The sequence below is a fragment of the Telopea speciosissima genome, chromosome 10 (genome assembly GCF_018873765.1).
Source record: "Telopea speciosissima isolate NSW1024214 ecotype Mountain lineage chromosome 10, Tspe_v1, whole genome shotgun sequence".
In the NCBI taxonomy this organism is placed as follows: Eukaryota; Viridiplantae; Streptophyta; class Magnoliopsida; order Proteales; family Proteaceae; genus Telopea; species Telopea speciosissima.
The window spans coordinates 42,497,895-42,515,876 of NC_057925.1; positions in this window are offsets into that span (position 1 = coordinate 42,497,895).

Sequence of the window (17,982 nt, forward strand, 5' to 3'; positions counted from 1 at the left end):
AATTCCCTTGTCACTTGCCCCTTGCTCCATTGAAGAAAACGGAAAGAGAATGGCGATTGGAGTTGTAGAAAAACGGATGAGGGCTTGGAGTTTTGGTTTCACCAATAAGGATTTTTCTTAAAAAAAAATTTAATGGAAGGAGCAAATGACCACAGCGATTTTTGGTTGACTCGGGTGAAAACACAGTCACATGAGACTCGGGGAAGACTCAGACTGAGTTTGGTCATCTTCAACTTCAACTTCTGACCAGGATTTTTTTTTTTTTTTTTACTCAAGGTACCTCGACCGAGTCAAGTCATGGTTTTGCAACTATGATTTTAGCTACTTCCTCTACCCACTTTAAGATGAAATTATATCAATGAGATACTAGTCTGGTCCTCCATCACATGGACTAACCCATGTTGTCATGTGGCAAATAATGAAGCGTTATACTTCATTAGGCATAGTGATGGGAAAGAAAACCCAATTTTTAAGATTGCATTTTTAAGATATTATCTTTATATTTTTATTTTTTTCCCCCCAAAGGGATTTGGTTGTAAAGTAAATAAATTTAGATAAAGGGTTTTCTGAACAAGCGGCACAGGAGAACGCACCAATGAGAGGCAACAAGATAACAATTTCATAAAGGAAAAGGTTCTCTCTGCGCAAGGCTTATATCATACCTCCTCACATTCATTAAAATATAAATTGTTTTGGATAGAAACAAACAGTGAATTAAAAAAATGGTGTAGTGTACCTTGCTTGCTCAGAGAACTCTCTCTCATTTCATAAATAGGGTGCTAGTATTAGGGGTGTTAATTACACGCCTGCAGTAGTAAAGTCGACTGATACCAATCGAGAAAAAAAAAAAAAACGGAGCCCGACATGACCGATTAGTAGATGTGTCGGGCTTAAGGCCCGGCCGATTACAAACGATTGTTCCCAGTGCATAGTGGGACATCGACCGACTCGACTGAAACCTGAATGCTTTTTTAATGGTTAAGATATTAAATTCTGTGATGCATCATGCATGTCGTTATATCAGTATATAATGATATTATATTATATATAAATATATATAATCTTTGATTTGATGGACAAGGTTACATGAATGTGTTGGATTTATAATATATTATATATTCAAATGATGCCCACCGATAAAAATCACAATCTGTTTCCCACAAATTTCTTCGGTCTCAAGACCGTTGATGGATGAGGAAACTATTCTAATTTTGCTTCAGACAAAGATGGATTACAATCTGTTTCCCACAAATTTCTTCGGTCTCAAGACCGTTGATGGATGAGGAAACTATTCTAATTTTGCTTCAGACAAAGATGGATTCTACTAGTGCTTTGCTATTCCAAGGACTTTAAAAAATGCAAAGATTGCAATGCCAAGAAGGAGAAGAAGAAATCAAATTACTTACTTTGCAGAACATATTTGTTGAAGTCATTACAACTTGTCAAATCCAAAACTGATGAGGCTTATAACTTAGTACTTACACTATCACTACTCTATGGTCAAATTACTAACAACATAAAAACAAATTTATTGAAGTCTTCACAACTCTTCCAGCCACAAGTTGTTGAAGGTTGCAACTTGATGATAATGAATGTCTTTTAAAATAAGTCAAAAGACATTTTGCTAGATAAAATCTATATTACACTATTCCTAAAAAAGAAAATTAAAGATAAAGATTGGTTTGATTGATTTGTTGGATCCCTCCTTTCTTTTGAATTTCTACTTTTATAGGCATCTTTGATAGTTTTGGTGGTTTCTGTAGTTACTAGGTAGTTTCAAAACTACCCTTTGTTTTTTAAATTGATTAAAACCACCTTGTTGAACTTTCATCGGTCATTGCCAATCTGTCAGTCTCTGATCGTTTTCGAACATTGGCCGATCATTGACCATTTTCTGACTGTTTTATCAGTCACTGGCCATTTTTCAGTCACTGATTAACAAGTCAATCTTGACTGAAATAGATTTTGGTCAATGTCTTTAATGACCAAAATAGACCAAAAATAGGGTATAGACACAATCACAAACTATTAAAGTATTAAACCTAACCTGCTCCTCACAAACCCCAATTCATTTCTTATTTCACGGAAAGCCTGAAACTCTATCTCCTCGAATTGGTGAAGGGATGAAGACAGAGAGGCGAGAGCTACTAGGACGAGCTCGTCTGTTTCGCAGCAGCAAAGCTTCCTCCTCTTCAAGCAACACTCCTCAAATTGTAATCCACTAATCCCTGGAAGCATTGATCTTCGGCATCGTGAGCCTGTTGTCGATCTTCGGCTTCATCCCTTCAAATTGAAGAACTCATTTCAGTTTTCTTTTTCTATTTGATTTAAGTTTTGGACTATATGTTATCCTATTCTCTAAATTCATCTCTTTTGTCCTTTAGAATTGGGCATTGAGGTTGAGGGTTTTAACAGTAGAGAAGCATATTTTAGAGAAAAGAAACAGCATGTTCTACAATTCCTCTTCTGCTCTTCATGATGTGTATTCTGGTATCCTTCCCCTCTCTTGCCCATGGATCTCTATAGTATATTCTTTATTGAAAGTGAGAGCGGCATTGGGGTTCAATAGAACAACCGGCACTGGGGTTTAGGGATTGATCAACTTTGGAGTTTAGGATTCTGGCTAGAAGATGGTAATTACTGAATGCACCGTGGAGAAGAGTGCCAAGCCCGTTTAAGGCCCAATCATTGACCGACCGAATGATACTGTATCCATGCTAGGCTTAAAAATGGTGGTGCCCAATTAGGCTCGACCGAAACCAACCGTGACAAACCGGTTGACACCCCTAGCTAGTATATCCTCTGTGGTAAACACAAATAGCCACTTTTTATTAATTTAATGGAATTTTCTTTGACACCCCTAAGGTGTTAAATAATTTGTAACCTTATTTTTTTGTCCTTTTAGTATTATACAATTTTTTCAATGACGGTAATATTATCATTTCACATTTACAATAACATAATGATGTCATTTTCAAATTATTTTTGAAATCCCTTTCTATATACCCTAACATAAAAAACTTTGGAGAATAAGACAAAGGGACAAATAAAAGGTATCAAGTTTTAAATACACCTATAAAAGTGCTCATTCAAGACACTCCCTAATTCAATTACCAGATTTAAAATATTTTTGAGTTAATTCCACAGCCATGTTTAGTAGTAACCAAAAAAGATTTTAATTTTAGTATTTGATTTCCCTGCCCTTTATTTCCCTGATGACAAACATTATCAAGATGATCACCATCCATTCTGGGAAAGATAACCAAGCTTTAGAAACCTGTGGCAAAATAAAATTTTTTGTCCTTCATTTTCCTCCAAGAAATCTATGGTCTTTTGTGACTTAATAAATTCCCCAACCCATCTTCTTTGGAGGTCTTTACACAAAAAAAAAGAGTGATTAGGACAATTGAGAAAATAAAGAAGTAGAGATAGAGATGAAGGAGGACACAATAATGTAACGTGGTTCGGTTTAAGGTAAATCTACATCCACGACAATAGCAGTTCTGTTTGTTATTTATTCCATAGCATTAGGACCTTATTTATAGATGATTTACAATGGTTATGAGTGATAGTTCCTCCATTAAAGGAAGTAGGAGGTGTCATGAGAACATTTAAGGAAGCAGGAGGTGTCATGAGTAATCCAATATTCGTATCACTTATTCTCCTTCCAACGTTAACCTTTTCTATTGAAGGTAAGCCTTGCTAGTCCTTTGTGGATGGAATCCTTTGAGATAAATCATCTCCTTTGATTGGGAGATTGTCTTGCTGATTCTTAGAGGATTGAATCCCTTGAGATAAATCATCTCTGTTGATGGAGGGATTGGTTCTAATACGCCCCCTCAAACTCAAGGACACTTTAGTGACATTAAGGTTGGACACCAAAAATTTAAAACGAGCAAATGAAAGTGGCTTCGTGAAGATATCCGCAACTTGGTCTTTGGTAGAAATATAGCGTACATCAAGATTTCCTTTGGCGACTTTGTCACACACAAAGTGGAAATCGATTTCAACGTACTTTGTGCATGAGTGGAACACCGGGTTGGCAATAAGATAGGTGGCTCCGACATTTTATGGACATGGTCACATGAATGTGTTGGATTTATAATATATTATATATTCAAATGATGCCCACCGACAAAAGTCACAATCTGTTTCCCATAAATTTCTTCAGTCTTAAGACCGTTGATGGATAAGGAAACTATTCTGATTTTGCTTCAGGCAAAGATGGATTCTACCAGTTCTTTGGTACTCCAAGGACTTTTAAAAATGCAATGATTGCAATGCCAAGAAGGAGAAGAAAAAATCAAATTACTTACTTTGCATAACATATTTGTTGAAGTCATTACAACTTGTCAAATCTGAAACTGATGAGGCTGACAACTTGGTAGTTACACTACCATTACTCTACAACCAAATTACTAACAACATAAAAATGAATTCATTGAAGTCTTCACAACTCTTCCATCCACAAACTGTTGAAGCTTGCAACTTGATGATAATGAATGTCTTTTGAAGCAAGCCAAAAGACATGTTGCTAGATAAAATCTACATTACACTACTCATAAAAAAAGAAAATAAAAGATAAAGACTGGTTTGATTGATTTGTTGGATCCCTCCTTTGTTTTGAATATCTTTTTATAGGTATCTTTGACAGTTTTGGAGGTTTCTGTAGTTATTAGGTAGTTTCAAAACTACTCTTTTTTTTTTAAATTGATTAAAACAACCTTGTTGAACTTTCATCAGTCATTGCCAATCTGTCAGTCTCTGACTGTTTTCGAACATCGACCGATCACTGACCGTTTTTCAGTCACTGATTAATAAGTTAATCTTGACTGATATAGATTTTGGTCGATTTCTTTATTGACCGAAATACACCAAAAATAGGGTATAGACACAATCACAAACTATTAAAGTATTAAACCTAACCTGCTCCTCACAAACCCCAATTCATTTCTTATTTCACCGAAAGCCTGAAACTCTGTCTCCTCGAATTGGTGAAGGGATGAAGATCGAGAGGCGAGAGCTACTAGGACGAGCTCATCTGTTTCGCAGCAGCAAAGCTTCCTCCTCTTCAAGCAACACTCCTCAAATTGTAATCCACTAATCCTTGTAAGCATTGATCTTCGGCATCATGAGCCTGTTGTCGATCTTCGGCTTCAAAATGGTCCTCGCTTTGTTTTTCATCCCTTCAAACTGAAGAACTCATTTCAGTTTTCTTTTTCTATTTGATTTCAGTTTTGAACTATATGTTATCTCTATTCTCTAAATTAATTTCTTTTGTCCTTAAGAGTTGGGCATTGAGGTTGAGGGTTTTAATAGTAGTGAAGCGTATTTTAGACGAAAGAAACAATATGTTCTACAATTCCTCTTCGGCTCTTCATGATGTGTATTCTGGTATCCTTCCCCTCTCTTGCCCATGGATCTCTATAATGTATTCTTTGTTGAAAGTGAGAGCGGCTTTGGGGTTCAATAGAACAACTGGCACTGGGGTTCAGGGATTGATCAGCTTTGGAGTTTAGGATTCTGGCTTGAAGATGGTAATTATTGAATGCACCATGGAGAAGAGTGCCAAGCCTGTTTATGGCCCAATCACAGACCGACCGAATGATATTGTGTCCATGCTAGGCTTAAAAATGGTGGCGCCCAATTAGGCCCAACAGAAACCGACCGTGACAAACCGGTTGACACCCCTAGCTAGTATATCTTTCGTGGTCAGCTCAATTAGCCACTTTTTATTAAGGGAAAATATCATCCCCCTCCCCTCTAAGTATCCATAATATCAACCCAATCTCCAAGTTTTGAATTATGATAATGCCCTCCCCTACTTTCCTAAGATTCTATCAACCTACCCTAACCGTTAAAAAAACACCATTAAATGATGATGTGGCATATATAAAATTTCTAAAACCCCAAAATACCCTTAATATGTTTATAAAAAAAACCCTTAAAATTATATTCCCTTTTTGCCCTCCTATACTTTCTCTTTTGCGTCGTTTCTTCCTCTGTGCTTCTTCTTCTTCTCCTTCCACCAGCACCACCATCATCGCCACCACTGCCGACTCCGATCCTCTTCCACCGCCACCACCACCACGGGACAAAAGTGGGAAGTTGATATAAGAATTCGGAAAACCTAACCCTAGTTCGTATGTATAACAGACAACCTGCTCCCCCTTTCCTTCCTCATTCATTCCTTCATAAAGCCCTAAAACCCTGTGGCGTCTCTTACGAACACAAATCTTTTGTATGTGTGTGCTTATGTGTGAGGTAGAAAGTGATGCACCGATGCGGATTATCTTCTAACATCTTTTTTATGAATCGATCCAATACATGTTTTCCTCAAATTTTCCTTTACTTTTTCTGTTCTTGTTTATTGGTAATGTTCTGTTTTCAGTAATGTTGATACGCTGGCAATGAGGCGCTGAAGTTGTGGAGCAGAGTGAAGCGGTTGTTGGCGGTGACAGAGAAGAAGGAATTGGTTATGTCGTGGTTGGGATACGATGAGAAATTGGTTAAGGGTTTTGGTCGATAGAGCTGGAGAAGATGGAAGAAAGGAAAAAAAAGGGGATGGGAAGAGAAAGTGGGAGAAGTGATTTCAGTAGAAAAAAAAAAAGAAGAAATAGAATGGAATGTGATAAAGGCTGGAAAATAGAAGAAGAATATGGAAAATGGGAGAGGGTTCGGTGGGGTTTAGGTGGGACTTTTTAGAAAAAACTGAAAGACAAAATAGAAAAATGAAGGAGAAAGAAGGGTCGGTAATAGTGGAATCAAAATGGGTTTCAAGAAATAGGAAACAGAGATGTGTTGCAGAGGTTTCAGGTTCGACTAGATGGAAATGGGGAATAGAAAGAAGGAATGAAGAATAAAAATGGAATGGATGGAAATGGGTTTCAGTGGGGTTTCTGTTTTCGCCTCATTTTTTTTATGAATCGATTCAATACATGTTTCCCTCAAATTTTCCTTACACTCCCACCTGCTCCACTTGGGCTCCACATTTTCTTCTTCAATCCCCATGGTTTAAAAGTTAAAAACTTCGAATTGATGCAATTCCTTTATCAACCCTTAGAATTTGATCCAGAATCGGAATATGTATCAGTCAGCGTGATTCCAATATGATCAAGGTCGGTGAGAAATTGGCCGGAACATGCCTTAACCTTAGTTTCAGCATAAGGATCGGTCGAGTTGCTGGCGGAGGAAGAAGAAGACGAAGAAGCAGCAGAGGAAGAAGAGGAAATGGGAGAACACGATGCAAAAGGGAACGTAGGGGAGGGCAAAAAAGGAATACAATAATATTAAGGGTATTTTGGGGTTTTAGATATTTTGTACCTGTCACATCATTACTTAATGGAGTTTTTTAATGGTTAGGGTACGGTTGATGATAGAATCTTGGGATAGTAGGGGAGGGCGTTATCATTATTCAAAACTTGGGGATTGGGTTAATATTATGGAAACTTAGAGGGGAGGGGGATGATATTTTTCCTTTTATTAATTTAATGGAATTTTCTTTGACACCCCTCAAAGTGTTAAATAATTTGTAACCTTATTTTTTTGCCCTTTTAGTATTATACAATTTTTTCAATGAGGGTAATATTATCATTTCACATTTACAATGGCATAATGATGTCATTTTCAAATTATTTTTGAAACCCCTTTCTATACCCTAGTATAAAAAACTTTTGAGAATTAGACAAAGGGACAAGTAAAATGTATCAAGTTTTAAATACACCTATAAAAGTGTTCATTCAAGACACTCCCTAATTCAATTACCAGATTTAAAATATTTTTAAGTTAATTCTACAACCATCTTTAATAATAACTAAAAAAAATTTTAATTCTAGTATTTGATTTCCCTGCCCTTTATTTCCCTAATGACAAGCATTTTTAAGATGATTACCATCCATTCTGGGAAAGATAACCAAGCTTCAAAAACCTATGGCAAAATGAAAATTTCTTTCCTTCATTTTCCTCCAAGAAACCTATGGCCTTTTGTGACTTAATAAATTCCCCACCTCCTCTTCTTTGGAGGTCTTTACACCGAAAAAACGAGTGATTAGGACTATTGAGAAAATAAAGAAGAAGTAGAGATAGAGATGCAGGACACAATAATGTAACGTGGTTCGGTTTAAGGTAAACCTACATCCACGGAAATTGCAATTCTCTTTGTTATTTATTCCATAGCATTAGGTCCTTACTTATAGATGATTTACAATGGTTATGAGTGACGGTTCCTCCATTAAAGGAAGTAGGAGGTGTCATGAGAACATTTAAGGAAGCAGGAGGTGTCATGAGTAATCCAATATTCTTATCACTTATTCTCCTTCCAACGTTAACCTTTTCTATTGAAGGTATGCCTTGCTAGTCCTTTGAGGATGGAATCCTTTGAGATAAATCGTCTCCTTTGATCGGGAGATTGTCTTGCTGATTCTTAGAGGATTGAATCCCTTGAGATAAATCATCTCCGTTGATGGAGGCATTGGTTCTAATACGTCCCCTCAAACTTAAGGGCACTTTAGTGGCTTTGAGGTTGGACACCAAGAATTCAAAACGAACAAATGAAAGTGGCTTCGTGAAGATATCCGCAACTTGATCTTTTGTAGAAATATAGCGTACATCAAGATTTCCTTTGGCGACTTTGTCACGCACAAAGTGGGAATCGATTTCAACGTGCTTTGTGCATGCGTGGAAAACCGGGTTGACAATAAGATAAGTGGCTCCGACATTTTATGGACATGGTCACATGAATGTGTTGGATTTATAATATATTATATATTCAAATGATGCCCACCGATAAAAGTCACAATCTGTTTCCCACAAATTTCTTCGGTCTTAAGACCGTTGATGGATGAGGAAACTATTCTGATTTTGCTTCAGGCAAAGATGGATTCAACTAGTGCTTTGGTACTCCAAAGATTTTAAAAAATGCAAAGATTGCAATGCCAAGAAGGAGAAGAAAAAAAATCAAATTACTTACTTTGCAGAACATATTTGTTGAAGTCATTACAACTTGCCAAATCCGAAACTGATGAGGCTTACAACTTGGTAGTTACACTACCACTACTCTATCTACCAAATTACTAACAACATAAAAACGAATTTATTGAAGTCTTCACAACTCTTCCAGCTACAAACTATTGAAGCTTGCAACTTGATGATAATGAATGTCTTTTGAAGCAAGCCAAAAGACATGTTGCTAGATAAAATCTACATTACACTACTCCTAAAAAAAAAATAAATAAATAAAGACTGGCTTGATTGATTTGTTGGATCCCTCATTTGTTTTGAATTTCCCTTTTTGTAGGCATCTTTGACAATTTTGGTGGTTTCAGTAGTTACCAGGTAGTTTCAAAACTATCCTTTTTTTTAAATTGATTAAAACCACTTGCTGAACTTTCATCGGTCATTGCCAATCTGTCAGTCTTTGACCATTTTTGAACATTGATCGATCATTCACCGCTTGCTAACTGTCTTATCAGTCACTGACCGTTTTTAAGTCACTGATTAACAAGTAAATCTTGATTGAAATAGATTTTGATCGATTTCTTTATTGACCGAAATAGACCAAAAATAGGATATAGACACAATCACACACTATTAAAGTATTAAACCTAACCTGCTCCTCACAAACCCCAATTTATTTCCTATTTCAACGAAAACCTGAAACTTTGTCTCCTCCAATTGGTGAAGGGATGAAGATCGAGAGGCGAGAGCTACTAGGACGAGCTCGTCTGTTTCGCAGCAGCAAAGCTTTCTCCTCTTCAAGAAACACTCCCCAAATTGTAATCCACTAATCCTTGTAAGCATTGATCTTTGGCATCGTGAGCCTATTGTCGATCTTCGGCCTCAAAATGGTCCTCGCTTTGTTTTCCATCCCTTCAAACTGAAGAACTCATTGCGGTTTTCTTTTTCTATTTGATTTAAGTTTTGGACTATATGTTATCTCTATTCTCTAAATTCATCTCTTTTGTCCTTTAGAGTTGGGCATTGAGGTTGAGGGTTTTAACAGTAGAGAAGCGTATTTCAGAGGAAAGAAACTGTATGTTCTACAATTCCTCTTCGGCTCTACATTATGTGTATTCTTGTATTCTTCCCCTCTCTTGCCCATAGATCTCTATAGTGTATTCTTTGTTGAAAGTGAGAGTGGCTTTGGGATTCAATAGAACAATCGACAATGGGGTTCAGGGATTGATCAGCTTTGGAGTTTAGGATTCTGGCTTGAAGATGGAAATTACTGAATCCACCACGGAGAAGAGTGCCAAGCCCGTTTAAGGCCCGATCACCGACCAACCGAATGATATTGTGTCCATGCTAGGCTTAAAAATGGTGGTGCCTAATTAGACCCGACCGAAACCAACCGTGACAAACTGGTTGACACCCCTAGCTAGTATATCCTCCGTGGTCAGCTCAAATAGCCACTTTTTATTAATTTAATGGAATTTTCTTTGACACCCCTCAAGGTGTTAAATAATTTGTAACCTTATTTTTTTGCCCTTTTAGTATTATACAATTTTTTCAATGAGGGTAATATTATCATTTCACATTTACAATGACATAATGATGTCATTTTCAAATTATTTTTGAAACCCCTTTCTATACCCTATCATAAAAAACTTTTGAAAATAAGACAAAGGGACAAATAAAATGTATCAAGTTTTAAATACACCTATAAAAGTGCTCATTCAAGACACTCCCTAATTCAATTACCAGATTTAAAATGTTTTTGAGTTAATTCCATAGCCATGTTTAGTAGTAACTAAAAAAAATTTTAATTTTAGTATTTGATTTCCCGGCCGTTTATTTCCCTGATGACAAACATTTTCAAGATGGTCACCATCTATTCTGGAAAAGATAACCAAGCTCTAGAAACCTGTGGCAAAATGAAATTTTCTTTCCTTCATTTTCCTCCAAGAAACCTATGGTCTTTTGTGACTTAATAAATTTCCCACCCTCTCTTCTTTTTAGGTCTTTACACCGAAAAAAAGAGTGATTAGGACTGTTGAGAAAATAAAGAAGAAGTAGAGATAGAGAGGAAGAGATAGAGATGAAGGAGGACACAATAATATAACATGGTTCGGTTTATGGTAAACCTACATCCACGGCAATAGCAATTCTCTTTGTTATTTATTTCATAGCATTAGGTCCTTATTTATAGATGATTTACAATGGTTATGAGTGACGGTTCCTCCATTAAAGGAAGTAGGAGGTGTCATGAGAACATTTAAGGAAGCAAGAGGTGTCATGAGTAATCCAATATTCTTATCACTTATTCTCCTTCCAACGTTAACCTTTTCTATTGAAGGTAAGCCTTGCTGGTCCTTTGTGGATGGAATCCTTTGAGATAAATCATCTCCTTTAATTGGAAGATTGTCTTGCTGATTCTTAGAGGATTGAATCCCTTGAGATAAATCATCTCCGTTGATGGAGGGATTGGTTCTAATACGCCCCCTCAAACTCAAGGGCACTTTAGTGACATTGAGGTTGGACACCAAGAATTCAAAACGAGCAAATGAAAGTGAAGATATCTGCAACCTGGTCTTCGGTAGAAATATAGCTTACGTCGAGGTTTCCTTTGGCGACTTTGTCATACACAAAGTGGAAATCGATTTCAACGTGCTTTGTGCATGCATGGTACACCGGGTTGGCAGTAAGATTGGTGGCTCCGACATTATTGCACCATAGAGTAGGAGCTGTTGGGAGGAAGACGTGAAGCTCCTTAAGTAATGATTGCAGCCAGGTAACTTCAGTAGCGGTGTTGGCGATAGCCCTGTATTCGGCCTCTGTGCTCAAACGGGCTACTGTTGCTTGCTTACGGGAACTCCATGAAATGAGATTAGATCTATGAAAAATATCTAATCCACCGGTGGACTTGCGATCATCAGGGCGGCCAGCCCAATCAGTGTTAGAGATGGCATAAAGCTGCATTTTGGATTGACATTGAAAAAGAAGCCCATGATCTACCGTTGATTGGAGATACCGTAAGATGCATTTTACCGCTGCCCAATGATCAGTGGTAGGGCGGTGCATAAACTGGCACACTTTATTGACAACAAATTGAATGTCAGGGCGTGTTAAAGTGGCATATTAAAGGGCGCCGACGGAGCTTCGATACAAAGTCGAATCATCCATTAAGGTACCGGAGAACTGTGTGAGCTGAGTAGACGTGGTCATCGGTGTGGAGAGAGGCTTGCAAGTAGCCATGTTTGATTTGTGTAGTAAGTCAAGGATGTATTGGCAGTGTGAGAGAAATTACCCCTGTGCCACAGGCACCACATTAATCCCCAAAAAATAGTGAAGCGGCCCAAAGTCTTTAATGGCAAAGGCAGCTGCCATTTGACTAATGAAGCGAGTGAGGGCAGCATCATTGCTTCCGGGAACTATAATATCATCAACGTATATTAATATGTAGATGATGACATCATTGCAATGATAGATAAAAGGAGAGGTGTCAGTTTTGGAACTAGTAAAGCCAATTTCAAGTAAGAAAGAACTTAGCTTCTCGAACCAAGCACGAGGGGCTTGTTTTAAGCCATATAAGGACTTGTGAAGCCTGCACACATAATTAGGAAGGAGAGAGTTAGTAAAGCTGGGGGGTTGGGACATAAAAAATTTCTCTTGTAAGACACCATGCAGGAAGACATCTTGGACATCAAGTTGGCGAATAGGCCACGAATGAGAGGTTGCAAGGGAGAGGACGAGACGAATGGTTGTGGGTTTAACCGTATGGCTAAAAGTCTCATTGTAATCAAGGCCTTCTTGTTGGTTATACCCTTTTGCAACCAAGCAGGCTTTGTAGCAGTCAAGAGTGTCATCCGCTTTTCGTTTGACAGGAAACACCCATTTTGCAACCAATGACATTCATGAAGGGTTGAGGTGGAGTAAGGGATCAAGTGCCATTTTTTATTAGGGTTATAAACTCGATATTCATAGCCTATCTCCATTGGGGATTTCGATTGGCCATAGTGAAAGAGGTAGGTTCAACGAGATCTATGGAAGATTGTGGTAGAGTTGCAGCAAGTACATGTGGTTTTCGAGTACCATCTTGAGTGCAGGTCACCATGTGATGGCATGAGGTAGGTGGGTTCTCAACTGGAAGATCGACAAATAGATCTACAATGGGCAGTGTAGAAGGCACTGCAGGGGTTGGGTTGTTGGTAGTTGACAATGAGGGTGAAGGGAGAGGTAGGGATGGGGAGGGTGAATAAGAGTTGATGGGAACAACCACTAGATGGTGAGGTTGTGTAGGGGAAGAGGCTGACGGTGGTGAGGACAGCCATTGTATGAGGGGAGGCAGTCCAAGTATAGATGGTTCAAAAGGGACTGGAGAGGACAAACATGGTGAGGGCGAGTGGAAGGGAAAAAGTTCTTCATAAAAATGATATGCCTTGAAATAATAACATGCCTAGATTGAACATCGAAACAAATATTGTCATGCCCCCATCCCGATGTAATATATATACTGCCACATAGGGCGTGACTGGGACAACCCGTGTCATCCCAATACCTACCTAGATCACAGATACAGTGTCTTGATCCACAGTCCACCCTGTCATCACATATTGATAACAGAAAGGAACGTACCAAAATGGAATAAATCGTTCCAATTACAGAGTTAGCGAAATCGAAATTAACTTAAATCATGTGAAATTATAGAGCATCGGTTCTCTAATGATAACACATATTACAATTTCCATATAAGTAACCATTCATTACTCTCATTGTAAATAAACATACAGTTTATACATGATTGTGGAATGAAGACAAATTGAATAATAAATAATTGCCCCAAGGGCACCAATCTTGGGTGTACATCTACATCCAAGCTACAGCCTCCGGCTCCACTTGATTCACATCTAATGGTGCTCATCAAGAGTAGTACCTCATGTATATCAACTAAAAGAGGTTGCGCAACGGGGTTAGCTACACTAGCTAGTGAGGGAGCAAAGGGGAATGCACATACATCACACAATCAATATCAAGCAGAATGATGCATGCTAATGTTAGATTCATTTTCCACCTAGCACACAAATTCTATTGGTCAAGTATATGCTACTGTGATAACTCAGGAGACACTGAGGGTCACTTATCCTATCGCCCTAGTGAAACCTCAATTATCACTAGGGGACCTATGTCGGTAGAAGCCATCATGACCACCCAGTGACAGACCCCGATAGCCATCACTACCCCTGACCTGGCCTCTCCTGCCTCCACAGCTATCACGTGCTCAAACTATCCAACACATAAACCCCTGTTGGCAAGGGTCGAAGCATAAGAGAACAAGCATCCTAGCCACAGATATGCTATATGCAGGTCCTATCGTCCCGAGAGGTATTCCGGGTGCATCAACGTCCCATTCCATCTAGTACCCGGGTACCAGCACGGCATGACACATACAGATCAGGATGACATATAACAATTTTCATAATTAAATAAATTGGGGTCCCGGTACCGGCACACCCAGCACCATAGCCCGATACAATGGTGAGAATATTATCACATTCACAATAGTACACAATTGAGTAACAATGAAATGCGCACAATGCTTATAATTATATAATAGCATGCTTAAGATTTGTATATTATATATATTCAAACCCAACAAAGTCACCCAGAACCCACTCACCTAACACGGGTGTCGTCGTGTGTGGTTGACATGAATCTCACATGGGCTTCCCACTATCCATCGAGTTGGGTAGCCTAGGAATACAAAAATAATCATTAAAGCATGCATAGAACGGTCCCATGCTAGGCCCTCAAGGTCAAAATCAGATTTCAACCAAGACAGTACGAGCGGACTCACGGGCAGTTTCAGCAGAGGTGAGTCCGTCCCTGACTCCGTTCAGGCCAAAAGGTAAAACAGAGCGAGCGGACCCACGAACGAAACATCTTACTTGGATCCGATCGTGCATCTGTTCGACACCTGAGACACACCTAAAAGGGACCGGATCAATGGGCAGATGTGCTTCTTGGGTCCGCCCCTGAGACACACCCGAGAGGTCTCGGTAGATGCAACAGACTTGAGTCCGTTCCTTCATCCGGGTAGTCCAACACACAGAGATTATACTGGACGGACTGACGGACGGTACCACGATTGGTGGATCCAATCGTGCGTCCGTTCACAGTCTCTTTCGAGATTTCAGAGGGCTTTTGCTCTAGCTTGAAGCTTGGAGTGCCCCAAGCTCTCAAGGACAAGGGAGAGGTGTCTAAACCTTCCTAGGGTCACTAGATCCTAGGCTCACCTCATGGATCCAAGATCCTATAAGGTTTGGTCTCAAATAAGTCCAAGGGTTGGGTTTCATGAATTAGGACCAAGGGTTCACCAACAATGGCTGCAAATGCAGCACTAAGGGGTCTAGATTAGCTCCATTAGAGTTTCCAATTAGGGCCAAGCATCACCTTGAGTCCCAAATGGAACCCTAGGTTAGCCCAAGCTCAAGAAATCATAAAAAATACAAAATGGAAATGGAGAGAGAGAGGTACCAAGCTTGGAGTCTTACCTTGGTGAGATTCTCCTTCCAACCATCCTCTCCATCTCTCCTCCTCCTCTTTCTCTTCTCCCTTTGGTTCGGTCAGCTTGGGGAGGAAGTGTGGGGCAGCCAGCCATTTTGGCATAGCTCCCATCTTCTTCCCTTCCCCTCCTATTCCTCTCCTACTTCTACTTCTTGTTCCTCCTTCCTCCTTCTCCTTCTTCTCTTATCTCTTCTCCTCCATGGTTTACTTGGGAGGGGAAGAGATAAGAGAATAAGGATTCTCTTATCCTTTAAGGGTAGGAAAGGGCCTTAGGCCATGTTTGGTTTAGGCAACCCCAAACACTTAGTGGCCCTTAGGTCTTTAAATGGGTTTTAACTAGGTCTTAGGGCTTGTTTGGCCTTATTCATAACCATTAGATCCATTAGGTCACGTTTGGGTGTATCCTAAGTCCATAGGACTTAATTGTCCTCTAAGGCTTGTTTGGTCTTAGTTGGGGTATTAAAACCCATTATTCATTTAAGTTAGGTCTTGCGGACCCACTTTCATGGCCCACTTAACCAATTCATTGTAAGAGCAGGGGTCCACATGGTCCAAAGGTCCAATTATAGTGTCCGGGACACGGGTATGTGGGTCTCACAGGAAAAATTATCAAAAAGGCAAATAACAGCACGGGCGGATCCTCGAGCGGATTTAGTACGAGTGAGTCCGTTCGTGACTCCAGTGCTGCTGTCAGGGCCTAAACTTCACGGAAAGTTACAGGGCTTTGGCCCACACTCCCAAGTCTTCGAGGGGGTAATTAGAATAATATTTTAAGTCTAAGGCCACAAGTGTTGGCCAGTGCTACCGTGGCATTACCTTCTAGGTAAAGCTCTAAACTGCCCCGGGGTATAGGGGTATATTTGGGGTGCGGGTGCAACAAATATAGCCTCTGTGACGAGGGCTATATCCAAGAAATGTATGGATGCTAAATCTAAAATCAAGTTTGTGGTGATTAAAAAGCCTTAATAAAGGGTAACAAGCGCATCCAAAAATACGTAGGTGATCATAGGTGGGGTGAGTTCCAAACAATTTAAAAAGGGGGGATACATTTCCAATTACAGGGGTGGGAAGTCATTTTATTAAAAAAACTACAGTTTCAAATGCGTAGTGCCAAAAATCCCTAGGCACAAAAGCATGAGAGAGTAATGCTAGACCCGCTTCGACAATGTGTCGGTGTCGGTGTTCAGCCAACCCATTTTGTTCATGGGTATGTGGGCAAGAGATGCGATGTTTAATACCTACAAGTTCAAGAAATCGAGAAACATTGTGAAATTCACCTCCCAGTCACTATGGAAGCGTTTAATTTTTTGATCAAAAAGATTTTCAACTAGCAATTTAAATTTTTGAAAAACATAAAAAACTTCCGATTTATGAGTCAAGGGATACAACCATATAAACATAGTAAAATCATCAAGAAATAACACATAAAAGCGATGACCACTAGTAGAAGTAATTGGGGAGGGTTCCCACACATCAGAAAAGATGAGAACTAGAGGGCCAGTGGAGACGGAGGTGGATGCCACAAAGGGGAGCTTGTGACTTTTTCCCTGTTGACAAGCACTGCACACCGAAAATTCTTTCCGATTGGTCACAGACAACTAAAAAGAACTAATTAAGCTATGAACAGTACGGAGGGCAGGGTGCCCCAAACGATTGTGCCAGTTGGTAATAGAGGTGTGTTCTCCAACAAATGCCTATGGAGAAGGCTTATTTGGCAATTTATTTACTACTTGTTGATAAAGTCCATCCTTAGATTTCCCCCGAAGTAGGCAGTTCCCCGAGCGACGATCCTTCACAAGAAAGCTATCAGGGTGAAACTCAAATAAAACGTTATTGTCTTTAGTAAATTGAAAAATAGACAATAAATTATGATTAATTGAAGGAACATGCAATATATTATGTAAGAGTAAAGGGGACGAGGAACTAGAAATAGATGCATTACCGATATGGCGAATAGCCATACCTGCGCCATTGCCAAGTTGCACTTGATCAGTACCCGAGTAAGGGTTAAAAAAATGAAGATTGTCTAGGGCATTTGTAATATGGTGGGTAGCGCCCAAGTTGGGTAGCCAAACATTATTGGGAGCCTCCGATGGGGGAAATGCAATGAAGTTTGCAACAGGGGGAGGAGTGTACCCATTAAAGTAGGCATGGTTGTAATGTTGAAGACAATCAATGACCTTATGGCCCATTCGGTTGCAAATCTGACATTGATCAGCACCATGAGAGGAATTGTTACTTTGATTAAAACCAAATCCAAAGTGCGATGCATTGTGGTAACCATAGTGAGAAGGGCGACCTTGACCAGACCTTCCACGGTAGTAGTGGATGCAGTTATTGGCACGACCACGATAGTTGGTATTTCCACGGGTGTTAGAACATCCACCACGAGAGTCTACAAAGGCAGCGGTGAAGTGAGTTGTTGGTGATGAGATATCAAGGGAGGGAAATTCTTCTTTTAAGTGGAGCTCTTGTGTAAGG